Below are 18,595 nucleotides of genomic sequence, written 5' to 3' on the forward strand. Positions count from 1 at the left end.
CCCCCCCCCCCCCCCCCCCCCCCCCCCGCCAAGTGTCCCTTGGAGGGCAGAATATCTCCTCTCCCCCTTTAGAACCACCTGCTTTCTGTCATTAGCCTACCTGAGTAGGCTGTTGGTCCAGAATTTCATCTTGTGTTTAACCTTCATATAGCCTTATAGAACTGTGCAGAGTGCATCCAGATGGATGGAACTCACTTAATTTTTACAACTCTCCCGTGAGGCCAGTGTTATTCCCATTTTACAAATGAGAAAACTGAGACCTATCATCCAGTATTGGCCCATGTGGGATAGATCTCAGGTCTTCTGCTTCCTTGGGCAGGTCTTTTTCTTCTGCATCAAGCTGCCCTTTATTGTACGGAGACTTTCAAGATGACTTTTCCTGGCAATTAAATCAACACGTAAAGCAGACTGGAAGCTGGAAACCTTTTTGAGATTGACTAGTTGAAAATTAACAGCAGTAAGCTATTATATGACAGAGTAGGTCGTTCTAGTTAAATATTCTAGTTTATAGTGAGTTCCCATAAACCCCACATACACTTAATGGAATACCGATTTGGAGAATTAGAGTAGAATAAAACGTGCCTAATACTCTGTATTGATCCTGAGTTGTCTCTGGTGAATTGCCATCTCCTAAAACTAGGCTCTTATATGCAAATTAGGCATTAGCTGAGGAATGTAAAAGGTCAAATTACTGAAGGCATTTTCCGAGTGGCTTTCTGTTCAGCAAGCATTTATTGAGCTGCTTCTGTAGATCAGGTGCAGCTCTGGGTGGGGATGCTGAGTCGGCCAGTGGATCCCAGCAAACCCAGGATGCCTGGGGGAACTTCACTGCCAGGTGGGGGCAGGTCCTCAGGGACAGCTGGGAGCTAAGAACCTAAGTTAACACAGACTCAAATTCAGGATATCTCACTGCTTCACCACTCCTGTTTTAGACCTCTTCTTTCACATTTTTTTCATGGAGAAGAATTCTGGTAGCTCTTCTCCTCAGGCAAGTGGCAGGAACCTGGACAGAGACAAATCTTACCCCTGAAAGAGTTGGGGTTCCCAGCTGGTAACTGGCCTTAGGGAATTGGGACCAACGACTTGATTGTTGACTGTGAAACTGGGAGGGTTTGCCTAAGGTTGGTTTATTTAAACTGGTTTAGTATCACTGCTGTTCTCTCCCACTCTTGCAGAAACTGAGCTAGCAAAGGTAGTTTGGGAAGAGGGACTAACGGTGAGCTTCTGAACCCTCAGTCCAGGCCCAGAAGAGATCTGCCTTCCAGGGTGCACATAACCCACCCACAGGGCTTAGCTTTGGGGATTGGAAGAAGCAAGAAGGACCTGGCTCCCTACCTCCCCACTGAACTCTCAGGGCTTGTGGTAGGTTGAGAGGGGACCTGCGACTTTGACCGTGATCCCAGTGCTCAGCTTCCTTCCACCAGACAGCAGTGGTTCCTGGAAAGCAAGGCCAATCCCCTTTCATCTGTTCCCAGGTCCGTTGCAGGGGCTGGAATGCCAAAGGCACTCTGCACTTGCCCTGGCCTTGATGGGCTCTTGGAAGCAGGGCATCCTGCTGGTGTTGCTTCTCAAGCTTGGGCTCTTCTTACCAACTCTGTTAGAGATGGGCCAGGATCAGGTTAGCGTCCACCCTGCTCGGGTCTCACAGGTGTCTCCTTTCATCTCTTGCAAGAGGGATGAGACTGAATGCTTTGGTTAGGCCCTTGGCTAAAATCTGATTTAGTTCTGGGTTCCCAGACCCCGAGATCTTGCAACTAGTACCTTCTGCTTATGTGTGCACCTGAAGCTACTTTTGGCCCCACCAGGTGAAACCCAGCTGAGAACACAGATTTCACAGCAAATTCAGACAGTTACTGAGCCGTGTATCAGGTCCTAGGAGATGGAAGTCAGACCCATATCTCGGAAGGATGCATGGTGGAATTGGGAACACAATAATGTGTGTGAACATGTTTGAGGCTCTGTATCTACTTCTCTGTCTCACAGTTACTTTAAAAGAGGGTAAAGCCAGATGCAAGAGAGACCAGTGGAGGCCACCATTCATTCCGGGGGGGGGGGGGGTCAAGGAACACTATAAAGAGTAGTTGGCTGAATTTTAATTCGGCCTTGAAGGGAGGAAAGATGGTGTTTGGGGAGTGGACACAGCAGCAAGCACTAAGGCCCAGAGACCACGTGTGTATCAGGAGTGGTTACTCTTCCCCAGGTCCCGCTTCCTGTAGTCAGCACACTCTCCTCCGTGTCCCCAGACTCAGGGCGGGGTAAGTGGCCATTCTCCTTGTTCTCCCCAGAGAGAAGTGATGCCGGTGGGTTGTCTTTGAGGCATGAGCACCTTCTGCCAGGGATGCCTTTGGATTTCGTTATGAAACACTGTTATGGCACTTCCTGGCTGCCAGGCACTGTTCTGAGGGCTTTCTAAATATTAATTTAGATTTACCTCCAATCTTGGAGCAACCCTCTGGCTCGGCTTCCTACCGAGGTACTGGCAGCTTGCTGGGTAGGTGGGGGCAGAGTGCCTCTCACCAGTCTGTGTCCCTCTGTGGGCGATGCTCTGATCGCAGGATGGCCTCTCCTACCACTGCGTGCCGGGAAGCAGCCGAGTTGGAGCTGGGATGGAGCACTGGCTGCCATGACCCTCTTTCCATCAGGGCCCAGCAAGGTTCCGCTGACTACATTTTCTGAACCGAAGACTGGGATCTGTTGTTGGAGAAAGAATGTTTGTGCTGCTACTTCGTGTAAGAGGAGGGCCTGGTTGGAGGTGTTGTTTGGATACTGAGTGAGTGGAATTTTTGAGACAGTATGATGCTTTATGTGGAAAGTTAGGACAGAGGATTTGAAATGGGGAGAGTCCTGGAAAATTCAGGTCCCATGATTTACTGTTAGGATACACAAGGTTTTAGTAAATATTTAAGCGATGTGTAGTTTGGAGTGGATTTTCTGTACTGAGCCCCTTGGTGCCTCAAAAAGGGATAAATAGTACTGTCTAGTCCCAGAAACTTGTTAATTCCTACCAGCCCCACATTACTGATAAGATGAAAAAAAAAAAAAAAACTAGGCTCAGAGAGATGGCGTGACCACCCAAAAGGCACGTTGTTCATAAGCAGGAGAGTCAAGATGTGAACCCAAGTCTTTTTCCCGGATAAGTCATGTAACTGTAATATGAGGCTAATAATGGAACCTGTTTCCTTTAAATGGGCCTTTTTTTTTTTTTAAGATTTTATTTATTTATTTGACAGAGAGAGATCACAAGTAGGCAGAGAGGCAGGCAGAGAGAGAGAGAGAGGAGGAAGCAGACTCCCTGCTGAGCAGAGAGCCCGATGCGGGACTCGATCCCAGGACCCTGAGATCATGACCTGATGAGCCGAAGGCAGCGGCTTAACCCACTGAGCCACCCAGGCGCCCTAAATGGGCCTTTTTAAAGGAGCTAATGAATGAAAACCCACCAGGACAGAACTTGGCACAGCAAAGGTTCCCCCTCTGCTTGCGGTCAGGCCCCTGACCCTCCAGACAGATGCTCTGTTTAGTGTTCAGTGCCAAGAGTCACCGAGGGTGAGTAATGGCCCACTACCAGGACAGGGCTGTGGGGCCCAGCTCTCAGAGCTAAAGGGATATTCCAAGGGGCAGGATCCAGGACCAGAAAGGGACCATGGCCAGCTGGGTGCTGTGTGATAAAGGTACTGGGCTGACTTTGGGATTGGAGTGTAAAGACCTGACCCCCAGCACGTTGCTTCCCTAAGGTGGAGTCAGCCTCAGTCTAGACCCCGGGTGCCTGTAAGTGAAGCAGCAACCAGCTCCATCAGCTATCCCTTGACCCTGACCACTAGCGGGCCTGGAGATAGGATGTGATCGTCAGAGCCCGCTTTCCTCCCACCTGCCCCCTCCTCCGGGCTGGTTATCAAATTCATACATCCCTGCTGTAGAAGATTAGAGTGTCAGGGAGTAGAAGAAACTTCAGTGATGCTCCTGCTGGAGGCTACACTCACCACCAGCACTGTGGTGGACCCTACACACCTTCACACCTGCCTGTCCTCTGCAGCAGAGGTGTCTTCCAGAAACACCTCCTGTTGCTTGGAGAAGAGAAGGATAGACTGACTGATGTTGGTATGTCCTGCTGGGCCAGGGTGACCAGGCTTTGGTCCCCGCTCCTTACTCCCCTGGAACCTTGTCCCCCCTCCCCCTGCCCGTAAGGTAACTCCTGCTTTGGTTGTTAGCCCATGATTGCACGTGATTTAGGTAAAACGGCCTATTGTAAATGCTCATGCCTCCGGATCTCTCTCCTTTCACAGTGCTTTCACAGTTGCAGTTTTGCAGTTAATTAGTGTAATTATGTGTATTAGTACCTATCTCCCCAGCAACACGGGGAGCTCTCTGAAGTCAGGGCTGATCTGGCTTTCTTTTCAAAAAAAAGAAAAAAAAAAACCTTTCTCTGAGGCTTATTTTTTTTCTTCCAACTTTTTATTTTGACCTAATTCAGACTTACAGCAAGGTTCTCAGAATAGAACAAAGAACTCTCATATACCCTTCACCCAGATTCTGCAAATGTTACCATTTTATCACATTTATTTTATTCTGCTCTTTATGTATATATATTTTTCTCTTGAGTCATTTGAGCGTTATTTTTAGATTCTCCCTTTCCCTCAAAATACTTCAGTGTATTTCCTAAAGGCAATGACATTCTTCTATATGACTACAGCACAATTTTTAGAATCAAGAAGTCATTACTGAAACAATACAATTATCTAACCTATAGATCTTACTCAGGTTTTTGCCTGTTGTCTGGATAGTGTCCTTTGTAGCAAAGAAACCCCCAGATCATGCATTTCATAAGGTCATCCTTTCTCTTTAATCTCCTTTAAACTGGAACCCTTACTTAGCCTTTCTTTGTCCTTTATGACCTTGACATTTTTTGGAAAGCACAGGCCCATTATTGTTTAGAAATGCCCTTCGGGGCACCTGGGTGGCTCAGTGGGTTGAGGCCTCTGCCTTCGGCTCGGGTCATGATCCCAGGGTCCTGGGATCGAGACCCACATCGGGCTCTCTGCTCCATGGGGAGCCTGCTTCCTCCTCTCTCTCTCTCTGCCTGCCTCTCTGCCTACTTGTGATCTCTGTCAAATAAATAAATCAAATCTTAAAAAAAAAAAAAAAAAAAAAAAAGACATGCTCTTCAACTTGAGTCTGTTTTAACTCACCATTGTGTCCCCAGTTCCCCTGGAACATCAGATGCACTCAGAAAATATTTATTGAATGGAGAGACCATAAGATGGAAGGAGATGGAAGGGAAAAGCAGGTTTTCCAGTTTCCCCTACCGCTACTCCTTTCCTTGTTTAAGGATCTTGTTAGTACCGTCATACTATCTATAGGTTTGAATCATGCTTTTTTTTTTTTTTTTTTTTTTGAGATTTTATTATTTGACAGACACAGCGAGAGAGGGAACACAAGCAGGGGGAGTAGGAGAGGGAGAAGCAGGCTTCCTGCTGAGGAGGGAGCCCGATGTGGGGCTCGATCCCAGGACCCTGGGATCATGACCTGAGCCGAAGGCAGATGCTTAACGACTGAGCCACCCAGATGCCCCTGAATCATGCTATTTTTATAACACAGCTCTCCCCAGAGAAGAGGCTTCATTGGGGGCTAGCGAGCCTGCTGTCCCTGAAGGTGTACCAGTGATGCACCCTGCACCCTGAAGGTGCAGACCCCAGTGATGGATTGGCAGGGGTGCTGGAGAGGAGAGTGGAGAGCATTTGAGGAGGGGCGAGACTCAGCCTGGAGGTCTCTCCCTCCTAGTGTTCAGCACTGTTCTCTGTCTGTAGCTCCTACTTTGCAGGCTTAGGGCCCCAAGAATAAAGCGATGAAAATTCATCACTTAAACCAGAACATTTTGAGATAAAAGTGGGGCTATTAATAATTGCATCTCATGAACTAGCCTCAACTGGGACTGCCCTAGGCAAGTCAGGCGGTGTGGTCACCCTACCCAGATGTGACTCTGAGTTGGAGATCAGCCTGGAAAACTCTAGCACTGGGGATGCTCTGCCTGGATAAAGCAGGGACTACTAACCTTGGCACTGCCTGTCCCACCCCTGTTCAAGGCTCTAATACCTGCGGTCGGTCACACCTCTCTTGCCCCCACTGAAATTTGCTCTTGCTACACCACCCTTATTTTGGCTCTCCCCTCCCCTCCCCTGCACCTTCCTGCCAAAGGGACTACTAGGAGAGCCTGGAAGGTCATTTACATACTGGGGCTGGATGGAGAAGCCGGGACTGGGTCTGTGATAGGTGCACAGGGAGGCCCAACAAGCCAGCGGTGTTTCCCACTGATAAATTCCAATTTAAGAATTTAAGAGCCAGGGTATGTAATTGAGGTGGGCCAGGAGACTAGAGGCTCCCTAGACCTTATCTTTTTTCCCCTCGTGCTCACACTTCCACTCATCTTCCTGCACAAACACCCACGTCCGTCTCATCACCCTCGTTCTGAGATCAGAACCAAGGGACTGGCCTTTGGCAGAGGCAGGGAAGCAGGTGGCACTGGGGACCCAGGCACAAAAGGATGAGCATTGGATGACCAGGAGGTGTAGACAGGGAGTTGGATGCAGAGAAGCCAGGCAGGAAACCAGCGTCTAGGGATTCCGGTAACAAGGTCAACACAAGGCCATTTATCAGGAAGCCTAGACTTGCAGTGCCGTGTCCCCAGATACTCGGGTCAGAGGGGGCAGGCCCGGGGGGCTGTATGGTACAGTTCTTTTAACTCATTTTCTCCCTAGCAGAAAAATAACAAGCCCCACCTTCCTGGATTAAAAAGTATCATAGGATAAAAACATGAAGGTTTGGCGATGTTTTCTGGGCCGTCCCAGTCATGTGGACTTCATGAACACAGGCCAGGACAGTACAGTATTTTTATAACTCGAGGCATTGGTCGCTTTAATGGCAAAGCCTGTTTGTGAGGACGTGTTCTCGTTCTTCGAATGCAACGTACTAGCACTTACTGAACTTTGGAAAGGTTTTCCAGTTCACTGTGATATGATGTCTTACCAGTTAGAGATATTTTTTTCTCCCTGGTCCAGGCACAGCTACGTGAAAGCTCCTAGTCTGAGGTCATGTTTCCTGTAGAACAGAAGGAATCACACGGTGTCAGAACGGGAAGAGACCTCAGAAGCGGTGTTCCCAGCTCCCTGGTTTCTAGATGGGTAAACTGAGCCCCTGAAAGGCCTGTGGCGGGCTCCACGGCTCCCGTAACCAGTTGGAGGGCATGAACTAGTCCCCACATTTCCACCCCAGATCGTAGGTGTGTCTTCTAGATCTCCTCTGAGGAAGTGGGTGAGGCGGACGGCCTCTTTGTCTTGTGAACAGAAAGTTTGTTCGCTGCAGTCAGCAGTGGTATTGGCGTTGAAGCCCGTTCTGCATTTCTGGCTCTTTGACGTGGAAGTTGGCTAGGCTGATTTTCTGTTTCTGTTTTCATATGGAGAATGGTCTGTGTCTTCCACTGAATTTCTGTAGTATATGCTAGGGTGTCTCCGATTTTATCGCATCAGAATCACCTGTTCAGACATGGGCTGCTGGGCCCCACCCCCAGAGTTTCTGATTCCGTGGGTCTGAATCAGACTCAGGAGGGGCCTGCAAACTTGCATTTCTAACAAGGCTCCTGGTGCTGCTGCCGCTCCCCAGACCTGGGACCGTCCTTTGAGGACCGCTACCTCAGGCTCCATGGTCGTTTCAGACAAGTGCCCTGTGGTTTGCAACCAGCTTGTCTCCCCCGGCTTCCTCTCCTGCCCTCCCCTCCCCTCCCCCGCCGCCCCCACCAGCCAGCCCGCCAGCCCGCCCTGCAGCCAGCTCTCCCCTTCTCCCACACCAGCCAACCTGACCATCCTACTCTCTCCAGGTCTCCTACCTGTCGTCCTCGCCTTGGCTCTCCAGGGGGCCCGTGGCCCCGAGATCCTGAAGCGCCATCCCCTTCCCTGCCCTGTCCTTCACATTCTGGCTTCTCTTCTCTTTCTTCCTCTCCTCCTCTCTGAGAAAATGAGTGTTCCTTTGGCTCAGGCTCGCCTCTCCACGTAGAGCCGAAGGCTGTCCTCCCATCACCTGGGGAAAAAGCCTTCTCTGAGCCCAGCCTCACCTTTAGGTCACCACCCAGTTCCTCCCTTCCCGGCTCCACTGCCAGGCCAGCCGGAGTCGTCCTCTATGGCCGCTGAGAAAGATTGGCTCTCACCTCTCAACGCAGACCTCCTGCTCGGTTCTGGGAGTTCAGATTTTCTCTGCCTATAATGAAAGCCATAATTGTTCTAAATTGCAGTAAAATGGACATAAGTGTCCAGCTCAGTGGCCTTAGGTATGGTCACGCTGGTGGGGCACCATCACCCCCCCATGCATGGCAGAGCTCTTCATCTTACAAAACCAGAGCTCTGTACCCATCAAACACTAACTTCTCAGCCCCCCGCAACCACCCTCTGACTTTGTGTGTTAGAGGATTTGTGACCTCACATACATGGACTCATATAGGATCTGTCATCTCATGACTGGTTTATTTCGCTTAGCATCATGTCCCGTCCCCAAGTTCAGCCATGTTGAAGCAGGTGTGGGAATATCTTTCCTTTTCAGGGAGGAGTCATGTTCCGTTGAAGGCGTGTGCACCACATTTTCTTTATCGTGCACCTGTCAGCGGACACTTAAATTGCTTTCACCTTTTGCCTCTTGCAAGTAATGCTGCCGTGAACACACGTGTACAGAAAGACATCACTTTGACTGATTGGGACTTGCCACCCCAGGCAGGGTGTTTAAGCTACCCCAGCATTCTCCACCAACACTGACCCCTTGACCAACACTGCCTTCGCCGCGATGGTCAGAAACTGCTCGCTCGTCAGCACCAGTGGCTGGTTCTGCTATCTCAGCCCACTGCGTCTCTGTGCTGCGGGCTCATTGCCCCCCCCCCCCCCCCCATACCAGGGCTTCTATGATGTGGTTCCACAATTCACCCCAACCCCTGCCATGGCTCATTCTTTTTCCTTTATCCTCTGTTCTTATTCATTCTGCACGCTTTCCTGGGTAGACTCCCCTGATGCCATTTTCAGGGGCTCACAGGGCCTGATCATCTCTGGGTGATTTGGGTCATATGTTTATCACATCTGAACATCCCTGCAAGTGTCCGTGGGTGCCTCCTTTTTTTTTCTTTTCTTTTCTTTTTTTTTTTTTTTTAAAGATTTTATTTATTCCACTTGAGAGATAGAGACAGAGGGAGCACAAGCAGGGGGAGTAGCAGGCAGAGGTAGAAGGAGAAGCAGGCTCCCTGCTGAGCTGGGAGCCCAACATGGGGCTCCATCCTAGGACCTGGAGATCATGACCTGAGCCGAAGGCAGACGCTTAACCATCTGAGCCACCCAGGTGCCCCCCTCCCCCACAGGTCCCTCTTTCCTTAAAAACGCCCTTTTGGTAAGTGACCAGTCTTCCAGCTTAGAAACCCAGGGTTGCCCTTCACTCACCTGCACACCCGCCCTAGACAGATCCTGCCCCATCACACCTCAGACCTCCCTCCTCCAGCCTGCCCTTCCTTTCCACCCCTCCCCCAACCACCCGCACTCCTGCTAAAACTGGGTTTGTTCCTGTGCTTGTCCCATCTGCCTGTGCTTTTGCTTCCTATCCCCGCCCCCTCCGGCAGCCCCTCCCTCCTTCATATTCCTGCCGAAAAACATTCCACACGAAAGCACCTAAGATCACTCTGTTCCCCACGGATTCCTTCTGGCTTTGCTTCCCCCGTCTCTAACCCCAACCCCACAAGGCATAGGCTCTAAACCAGGGCTTCCCAAGCCTTCGTGTGCTTCAGGGTGTCTGGGGTGGCCTGCAGTCTGCAAGCTCCGGGGTGGTGTTGAGATGTTGAGAAGCCAGACTCTAGAACAGATCTGTGTCTCACAAATAAAAGTTCTACCGACGTCTTTTCCAATCTATAAATAATGCAAGAAATTTTTAATGTTGGGATCGTTTTACTGTTTTGTATACAGTTAATCTGAACTTTTTTCAATCAAAAAGGCTGACTCACTGTTTCAGGGATGACTCGCCACTTAAAGACATTTTAGAAGATTAAGAAAGGCTACTCTTTTTAAGAATCACCGAACAGGTCAAGTGCGTGAATGTACAGAGGTCACAAAAATGTTTTCCCCATAAAGAGGCACAAACTCAGGATCAGGGCTTTCTCTTAGGAGCTTCTGCAGGGCAGAGACTGGCTCTTAATCAGCTCCATCCCCAGAGTCGGGCCTGGCTCCCCTGAGGATGCTGGCTGAAGGGGAGGAGTCTGGGTCTTCCTCTAAAGAGGAGCTGATTGTGGAAACAGGGTTAGATGGTTGGATGTGGCACGCCCAGGTTGGAAGGGGAGCCCATGCCCCCAGCCCTCCTGGGGAAGATGCTGTCCATCGGAGAAGGAGGGAACGGATTCCTGGCAGCCGGCCCTTGTTCCTGGCTGCCGGCTGGCAGAAACATGCTGCTGGAGGTTTCCCTGGAGCTGGGCTTCAGCCTGGGAGAGGAGGGAGGAGGTCGTGGAGAGCTGAGGGCAAGCAGGCAGGAAGATGCAGCCAGGGTAGCTGGGAGAGTCTGGCTGTGTTTGCCATACCAGGAGGGTCGGGGAAGCAAGTACCACAAGGCAAAGAATCAGGTTCATGGGGGCTTGGGCAGTGGGAAGGCTGTAGGCATTTTGACCAGCCTGCTCCAAAATGTTACCTTCCTTTCACCCAGTACGTCTAAGCTCTGTAGTCTGTCAACAAAGGGTTTTGTGACCTGGCCTCCACCTGCCTCTCCCACTTGTTCTCCTACTTTTCCTCCTTCCTAGGTCCTGGCCGAGTGCAAATGGGCTGCCTCAGCTATAAGCCCCCTTCCAGAGTTTTCTCTTCAAGCCTGCGGGGCTCCTTGTTATTTCTTGGTGCATGGTTGTAAGCGTGCATCTTCTCTGTACCCACTCCCAATCACCCCATGCCCTCATTGAGCTGCTCAGGTTTCCTCATCTCCATACTGGGAATGACAAGTTCCTCCAGCCCACTAGGTCCGGGGCAGTGCTTGTCCTGGTGGCCCGTAATGATTACTTAGGAGCTGCCGGTTTTCACCGGCTGGCGGCCGTCCTCAGTAAGCTGACAGAAGGACCATGGGGACATCCTCCCACAGGTGGAGCCCGAGGTCTCAGCTGGAGAGACCTGTGCCGTGTGGCTCGTCTCCCTGGGCAAGGTGGGGCTGAGGGGGTGCCGCCTTGGGGGTGGACGTGGAGGTCCCTGCGGCTGAGAAGGCAGACGCTGTGGGGGTTGGGTGTCCGCTCATCGCATGGATGTTAAAGATGGCAGCTGGCCGCTGTGACAAGGAGGAAGCTGAAGACCAGGGGGAGGTTGGACTGCAGTGGAAAGTGGGGTCCCTCAGACTTCAACGTGCATAGGAGAAGATTCAGGTCCTGTAGGTCTGGGGTGCGGCCTGAAGGTCCGCATTTCTGACAAGCACTCAGGTGATACTGATGCCAGCTGCCTGGAAACTGCACTCAAGTGGCATTGGCCTGGAACGTGACCTCTGTAGGGAGGCGGCTCGTGGAGAAGAGCATATAGAGAAAGAAGATAAGCACAGCCGCAGCTCCCACCAGGTGGGAGTGGCAGGTGCACTCAGGGGTCTGCAGACTGGCAGCTCGGTTGGAATCGGGTTGTGGGTGATGGTGGAGGAGGGGCAGGGGGGGAGCCTGAGAGCGTTGGGATAAGCACCGAGTGATTTGATCTTCTTGTTTGGTAGATCATCCTTCAAGGTCTAGCTTTGCCATAAGAATCCCCTCAGAGGCTGTTTTTGACCCAGGCTGAGCTCTGGTCACAGTGTGGACAAGGTCCCAGCAGCCAGGGGCACACAGCTGTTTTCAGGGCACTCACCACAGCAAAAGGTGATTATCTGATTGTTCATGCATTTCTGTCTCCGACCAGCCTGGGAGTTCCAGAGACCAGGGGGAGCTGAGACAGCCTCTACTCACCTGAACCCTAGCACCTGCTGTGGAGCGTGGCCACAGGTGGGGCTCATTAAATGCCTCCGGGATCAGAGAGGGATGAATGCAGAATGTTCACGAAGAAAGAATGTGTAAACCCTAGGGACTGAAAGAGCAGGAGAAGCAAAAAGCTGAGCGATGGGATAATATTGGACAAGGGAAGTCGAGGACTTGAGGAGTCCTCAAGACCTTAAGTAAAATGCCAGGAATGTCTTCTGAAGAGAGATGCGTCCTCGGGAGGGGCAGCTGCTGGGGATTTGGTCATCAGCTCTGAGAGCCGGACTGCGTGGGAGCCGAGGCTTCTGCCGGGGGGAATGGGAATTTCAGCCAAGCAACCACTGTGTTGATCTGAGATCCGAGAGCAAAACTCCTTTTCTTCTCCCTTCAGGAGAGGACAGGTGCCCAGACCCAGGCAGAGAGACCATAAAGAACGTCAGCTTCAGGAGCCTGGGTAGGAGCCGCAGACTGAGACTCAGCACGCGGCAGGGCTAGAGCAAACTCACAGCACGTTGGCCCTCCCCACAGAAGGGCCCTGTGGGGTGGGGGGGCCCTGCAAGGTGGGCATCCTTCAGCTCCCTGGACCTTCAGAGGGCCCCGTGAGTTGGGGCTAGCCTTGTTTTCCTGAGCCGGAAGTGGCGTCTCAGAGGTTCAGTAACTTGCTCAAAGCCCCCAGTGCTGGGAGGTAGAGGAGCGAGCCTGGGGTCTGTGAGCCGGGGGAGGGTGGGGGGGGGTGGGTAGGGTGGGGGGGTGGAGGGGGGTGGGGGGGCGGCTCGGGCTTGGAACGGGATTTCTGGGGGAGGAGTGGTTGCTGGTGTGGCTGACAAGTGGGGGGGGGTGTTGAGAGGGCAGTTGGGGGCAGGCCAGAGGAAGAGGGAGAAGCAGGGTGGGGTGAAAGCCAAAAGGAGTGAGGAGGAGGCGGCCAGATGGAGGTTTAAGTAGTTACACACCCTGGGGGCCAGTGAAATATTAGTTGACCGCTTTTTTTAAAAGTTCTATCAGTTTGATTTTCTTCAGACTCGTTATTGCTCACTATAATTTAGGAAATACAGAAAGTTTGAAAGGATAGGAGAAACTGGTGATTATATTCATGGTCTCGAGTTCCTTTATAATTAAATAGTTGTGTTCACTGTAGATACAATTTTACAACCAGCCCTTTTTGCTTAATAGTCTCACATTTCCCATCTCGTCAGTGTATCATTGTGAAGTCTTCATGGGCTCCGGGGGCTATTTTGTGACTTATTTAACTAGCCCTCTACAGTTGGAAATCAGCTTTTTGGGTTTGTGATTGTCCACATGAAGCGTGGTTGGGAGGAAAATCTCTGCCGCTGACGTCGGTTCATGTCTGGATGAATCCTAACAGTAGGTTCTTAGGAATGGAGTTCGTCAGACCACCTCCCAGCTCTGTTGGGGTGATCTTCTCTTACCACTGACACAAGCCTCCCGAAAGCACGGGCATGAGCCCTGTGGACATTAGTTGTTTGTTCATTCATTGCTGTGTGCATTTCACAAGGATTTCTTTCTTTCTTTCTTTTTTTTTAGATTTTATTTATTTATTTGACAGATTGTAAGTACGCAGAGGGGCAGGCGGGGGGGGGGTGGGGGGAAGCAGGCTCCCTGCCGAGCAGAGAGCCCGATTTGGGGCTCCATCCCAGGATCCTGAAATCATAGGCCGAAGGCAGAGGCTTAACCCACTGAGCCACCCAGGCACCCCTCCCAAGCGATTCTTGAGCGCCTGTGGGGCAAGACTCCATTTCCTGTGGCCAGGTCAGGAGAGGAGCCGCTGCCGGCCTCTCTGGCTTGACCGAGACGTGTGGGAGTGTTTGATCACACACGGCGTCTCCGCCCTGCCTGCCCCGCTAAGCAGGGACGGCCTGTGGGTCCAGAAGTAAGCTTGCAGGCCTACGTGGCTGCAGGTCTGGTCATGCTCACCACGAGTGTGGAGGTACCTGCCTTTCCTTCTGTGACGCTTAGCAGCATTTTACCTTCTTTTCATGCCTCCCACAGACTCCTGTTGAGTGCCTCGTGTGTGCTAGGTTCTACTCCAGGGGTGAGGGGTATCTGTTAACTAACGAAGCCCCTGACTTTTAAGGAACCACCAGTCTTGTAGGAGGGGAGGGTGTGGGAATTGAGAAGGGACAATAAATATTTAACACGTCCAGCAGTGATAAGTGGTAAGGAGAAATCTAGAGTGAGGGACACAGAGTGGTGGGAAGACCTCACTGACAGGTAAAATTTAAGCAGACACATGGAAGGAACATGGGTGGAGGATGTCTGAGGGAAGCAGGCTTCCAGTGGTGGGAACGAGCTTAACCTGGGAATGGGCAGGCAGGGGGTTGGAGTGAGAGCCGTGAGGTGTGCTGCACTAGGAGGGCAGGAGATGGGCCTTGAAGCTTAATGAGATCTAGGACCCAGGGTTCACTTTTTTTTTTTTTTTCTTTCATTGGGAGGCTTGGGAGCCAGACAGCCATTCCGGACATTTGAAGCAATTCAGACTAACCTCATACCTTTTTGTTGCTTATCTACAGTGGAGACCCTAAGGCCTATATCTGGTGGGAAAAAGCCCTGGGAGTTGAGACCCAGACTTTGGGAAGTCCTAGCTTTTGTTGGCCCTTTGGGTCTCCCCTTCTGTGCAATGAGGGACTTGAGCTAGGAGATTGGTAAGAAAATGAGGAGTTTTCCAGGGCTAGGACTCAATTAAGTGCCATTAGTTCAGTGCATTAGTTAAATCTTGGTCATTTTAAGTTAAGTGATTGGAATGTGTAGATGAAATTGTTGATAGGTACTTGGTTCTTTCTAAGGTAGCACACAGTGTGCAAGCACAAGCCAGGAGAGGGGCAGAGGGAGAGGATGTTGAGGCAGACTCATCGCTGAGCACGGAGCCCAACACGTGGGCTTGATCCCACAACCCATGAGATCATGACCTGAGCCAAAACTGAGAATTGGATGCCCATCCAAGTAAGCCACCCAGGTGCCCCAGTACATATTTAGTTCTTATTAAGTATAGCCTTTCAGATTTATTTGTTACAAACAGGAGTTGCTCAGCCAGCTGTGGGTGCTTGCAGTAATGGTAGGCAGATGGGGATGGAGCATCCCCCCTCCGCCGCCCCAATAGCTTATCCATTCAACCATCCATCCATCTGGCAGTTATCAACCACCTAATGATACCAGGCCCTGGGCTGCCTGTACCACACTGGTGATTTTTAAGAGACCCAGATTCTGCCATGAAGTTCACCGTGTAGTGCAGCAATGCTAATCCTACCAGAGGAGTTATGGTGGGGAGGGAGCCTGGTCAGAAGGGTCAGGGCAACCCCTACCTCACACCATATACAAAAATTAACTCAGAATGGATCAGATGAGCCAAAGTCATAAAACTTATAGGGATTAAAAGAAGAGGTATAACTTCATGGCCTTGAGGTTCATAGTGGATTCTTAGATAGAAGAAAGCATGAGCAAAAGAAAAGTAGATAAATTGTACTTCATCAAAATTTAAAACTTTTGCACATCAATGGAAATTATCAAGAAAGAAAAGACAACCTACAGATTAGGAGAAAATACTTGCAAATCCTCTGTCTGGTAAAGGTTTATTCGGGGTATATAAAGAACTTCTTTAACTCAACCTAAATTAAGATAACCCAATTAAAACTATGGGCAGAGGACTTTGAATAGACATGTCTCTGAAGATCTACACGTGGCCAGTAAGCACATGAAAAGATGCTCAACTTTAGTCATCACGGAAATGCGAATCAGAACCACGATGAGCTGTCACTTCCCACATGCTGGGATGGCTGTCATCAGAAGGAGTAGAAAGTATGGGTGCAGATGTAGAGTGACTAGAACCCTCTTCCCGTGCTGATGGGGATGTGAAATGGTGCGGCCTCTGTAGAAAAGTCTGGTTTCGTCAAGAAGCTATAGACCTGGAATTACCATGTCCCAGCAATTCCACTCCTAGGCATATACCCCAAATAACCGAACCAAGCTCAAATAAATGCTTGTACGGAGATGGTAATTGCAACACTGCTCATAGTAGCTACATGGGAAACCCAGTGTCCCGCACAAACAGCTGAACAAAATGTGGTGTCTCTGTACGATGGTATATTATCACCCAGCCCTAAAAAAATGGGATTTTGATACCTGCTCCAGCATGGAGGAACCTTGAAGATACTGTGCTGAGTGACGGAAGCCAGACACAAGAGGACAAGTGTTGTCTAATTCTATGTATATGAAATATCTAGAGGAGGTAAATTCACAGAGACAAGGTTGAGGTTGCCAGAGATTGGGGGAGGAAAGGAATGACGAGTTATTGCTTAATGGGTACAGAGTTTCTGTTTGGAGTGACAGAAAAGTTCTGGAAATAGTGGTTGGTTGCACAACATTGTGAATGTAATTAATGCCCCTGAATTGTATGCTTTAAAATGGTTAAAATGGCAAATTCTGTGTTCTGTTTATCTTGGCGCAAGAAAGGCGCAGGGAAGCCGCGTGAGGTGGGGAGGTTTGGGAACAGGACTGCCAGGAGCCACTCCGTTTGATTCCCTCGGATTTCCCTCCGCTTCGGGTCCCCTCCAGCTTGGTCCTGGCCGCCTTTAGCCTGGTTCTCTTTTGACGTGGATGTCAAACGAGGGGACTGGTGTGCGGTGTGGGTCATGGGAGATGCCTTCCCGTGCCCTTAAATTCTATCTTTCCCAAGTGTAAAAAGATTGTTCTGTCTGGTGGAAAATATGGAAAAGAGTAAATCTGGCGGTTGTGTGCAAATCCTCATCAATTACCTGCTCATCTGTTTTGCTGTTTTCCTGCAGAGCGGGGGTGGGTGTCTAGTCCCTTCTTGTCACCTTGCTGCCACATATCTTTGGTGCTTTGGCCCTAAAGCAGGGCTCCACTGGGCCCCACTTCCCTGACCTTCGTGGCCGCCCGTGGTCAGATGTTTGACAGTGGGATAATGGGAACAAGGACAACTTAAAAAAAAAAAGTGCCGGCTCAGGACAACTCTGTCAGCTGCTTGTTTTCTCTGATGTGCATTCATCTGAGCCGACCCTGCGGGGCAGCTCCTCGGCATTACTGGCCTCTCTTCCCCTCCCAGGTGAGCCGGCTGTGGGCGATGGGGGCCAGTTTGTCCTTCACAGCCGTGGAGCTGGATCCTGCACGGCCTGCATACCTCCCACAGCTCGCTCGAAGAATAGCAAGGTTTCAGTGCCGTCCGGCTGCCCGGGATCCTCCTGGGGACCCAGGCCCCTGGCACACCTCGGATGCCCCATGGCTGTCCTCATGAGATCCTGGGCTTAGGGCCCCACCGTGCAGGGGAAGGGGGAGGAGTCTAGTTGGACTCAAGTTGCCTTAGAAGCCCTGCCGTCCAAGGGCTGCAGTGAACCTGGGCCTCCATCCGGAGTCCTCCGAGTTCGGGGCTCCCTGGAGGCAGGTGCATGGGGAGGGAAATGGAGGGGAGCTGTGTTTGGGACTGGCCTGTCGCTCTCGGGAGCTCCGTGGAAGGAGAGCTGTTGGTCAGAGTTTGGAGAGGCCCAGGCCATACTGAGGGCCTGCCCTCCAGAAATGAGGTGACCTACTCCTGTTCTCCCACTGCTAATAATTAACCCAGAGTGGCTGCCGGGAGCTGGAAGGGCCTGTGGACCTCTCGCCCTCGAACTGCAGCCCACACCTTTTGTACAAAGGAAAGGAAGTCCTACTATGCTTCCTCGGACCCGAGAGACGCGTACCACATTTTAACTCCTCCTCTCATCAGCACGCCCTTGGCGGTCTGAGGGTACTTTGTACCTTTTCTTTAATTTTTTTTCTTTTGAAACACCTGTTCAATCAATGTGTCATCTTAGAGGGAATAGGGTAATAAATACCCAAGTCATTACTCAGGTTTCTGATGTTGCAGACTTAGGGGGAAGAAGTCTTCTGGACCATTTCCTCCTTAAGAGGAAATCTACGAACATGTGAGCTGTGAGGAGTGTTTACAAAGATTATCTCAAAAGGTAAGAACATACCTTTAGTCAGTACATTACAGAGACTGCAGGGCTTACATGGGGCCTTCTCCCTCCGCTGCCACCGTGAATCACCTGTAACTCATCTTCCCCGTCGTGTGGGCCCGTGGACTCCGTGCGCAGGTGTGTGATACCTCGCGTGAGCTCGGGATCGTCCCCTTTGGAGGCTGACTGTGTGACCTGGGCATGGCTCCTGCATGGAGTCTACCAGTCTGTGAAGTGGAAACAGGAGGACTGCCGGCCAGGCCCCGTCAGAGTGAATGGGCTCAGGAGGAATGGGGGCAGAAGTGTTTAGAAAAGTCTGAAGCCCTGTGGGACCCTTGGCGAATCCTCAGGACGAGAAGCCTGGGGATGGCAGCGGCGGTGGGACTAGGAATGAGGTGGTTGAAGCATCAGGACTCCTAGCAGCTGCCGGTGTCTGCTGGGGACCAGGCAGGAGAGCCTTGCTCCTCAGGATTTCTTACCTGTGAGCAAACAGACTTACGCCGTTCTTCTGACCAAGGTCCTGTCATCTCAGGAGTGGCCAAGCAGAGACTGGAACTCCCTCTGGTCTGGCTTACTCCTTCTGGCCTCCAGGGGCCCTGGCCACCTGGACAGTGGTGTTACGCTCCCCCTATCCCCGTGACTGTTGACATCAAAGAACTGTCTT

At 51.0% G+C, this 18,595-nt stretch overlaps 1 protein-coding gene across 7 annotated transcripts in view; it reads left to right on the forward strand.

The window, feature by feature from the left end:
* The window catches only part of PTPN3 (protein tyrosine phosphatase non-receptor type 3), a 111,773-nt gene that overhangs the window by 2,379 nt on the left and 90,799 nt on the right, over window positions 1-18,595 (forward strand). For 2 of the 7 annotated variants that reach the window (XM_059411103.1, XM_059411104.1), the window contains exon 2: window positions 11,910-11,992. The exons of the other annotated variants lie outside the window; for them this stretch is intronic. The gene's annotated coding sequence lies outside the window, so the exon portion shown is untranslated. The remainder of the gene's footprint in view (window positions 1-11,909; window positions 11,993-18,595) is intronic. 7 annotated transcript variants of the gene reach the window in all.

This window comes from Mustela nigripes, chromosome 9 (genome assembly GCF_022355385.1).
Source record: "Mustela nigripes isolate SB6536 chromosome 9, MUSNIG.SB6536, whole genome shotgun sequence".
In the NCBI taxonomy this organism is placed as follows: Eukaryota; Metazoa; Chordata; class Mammalia; order Carnivora; family Mustelidae; genus Mustela; species Mustela nigripes.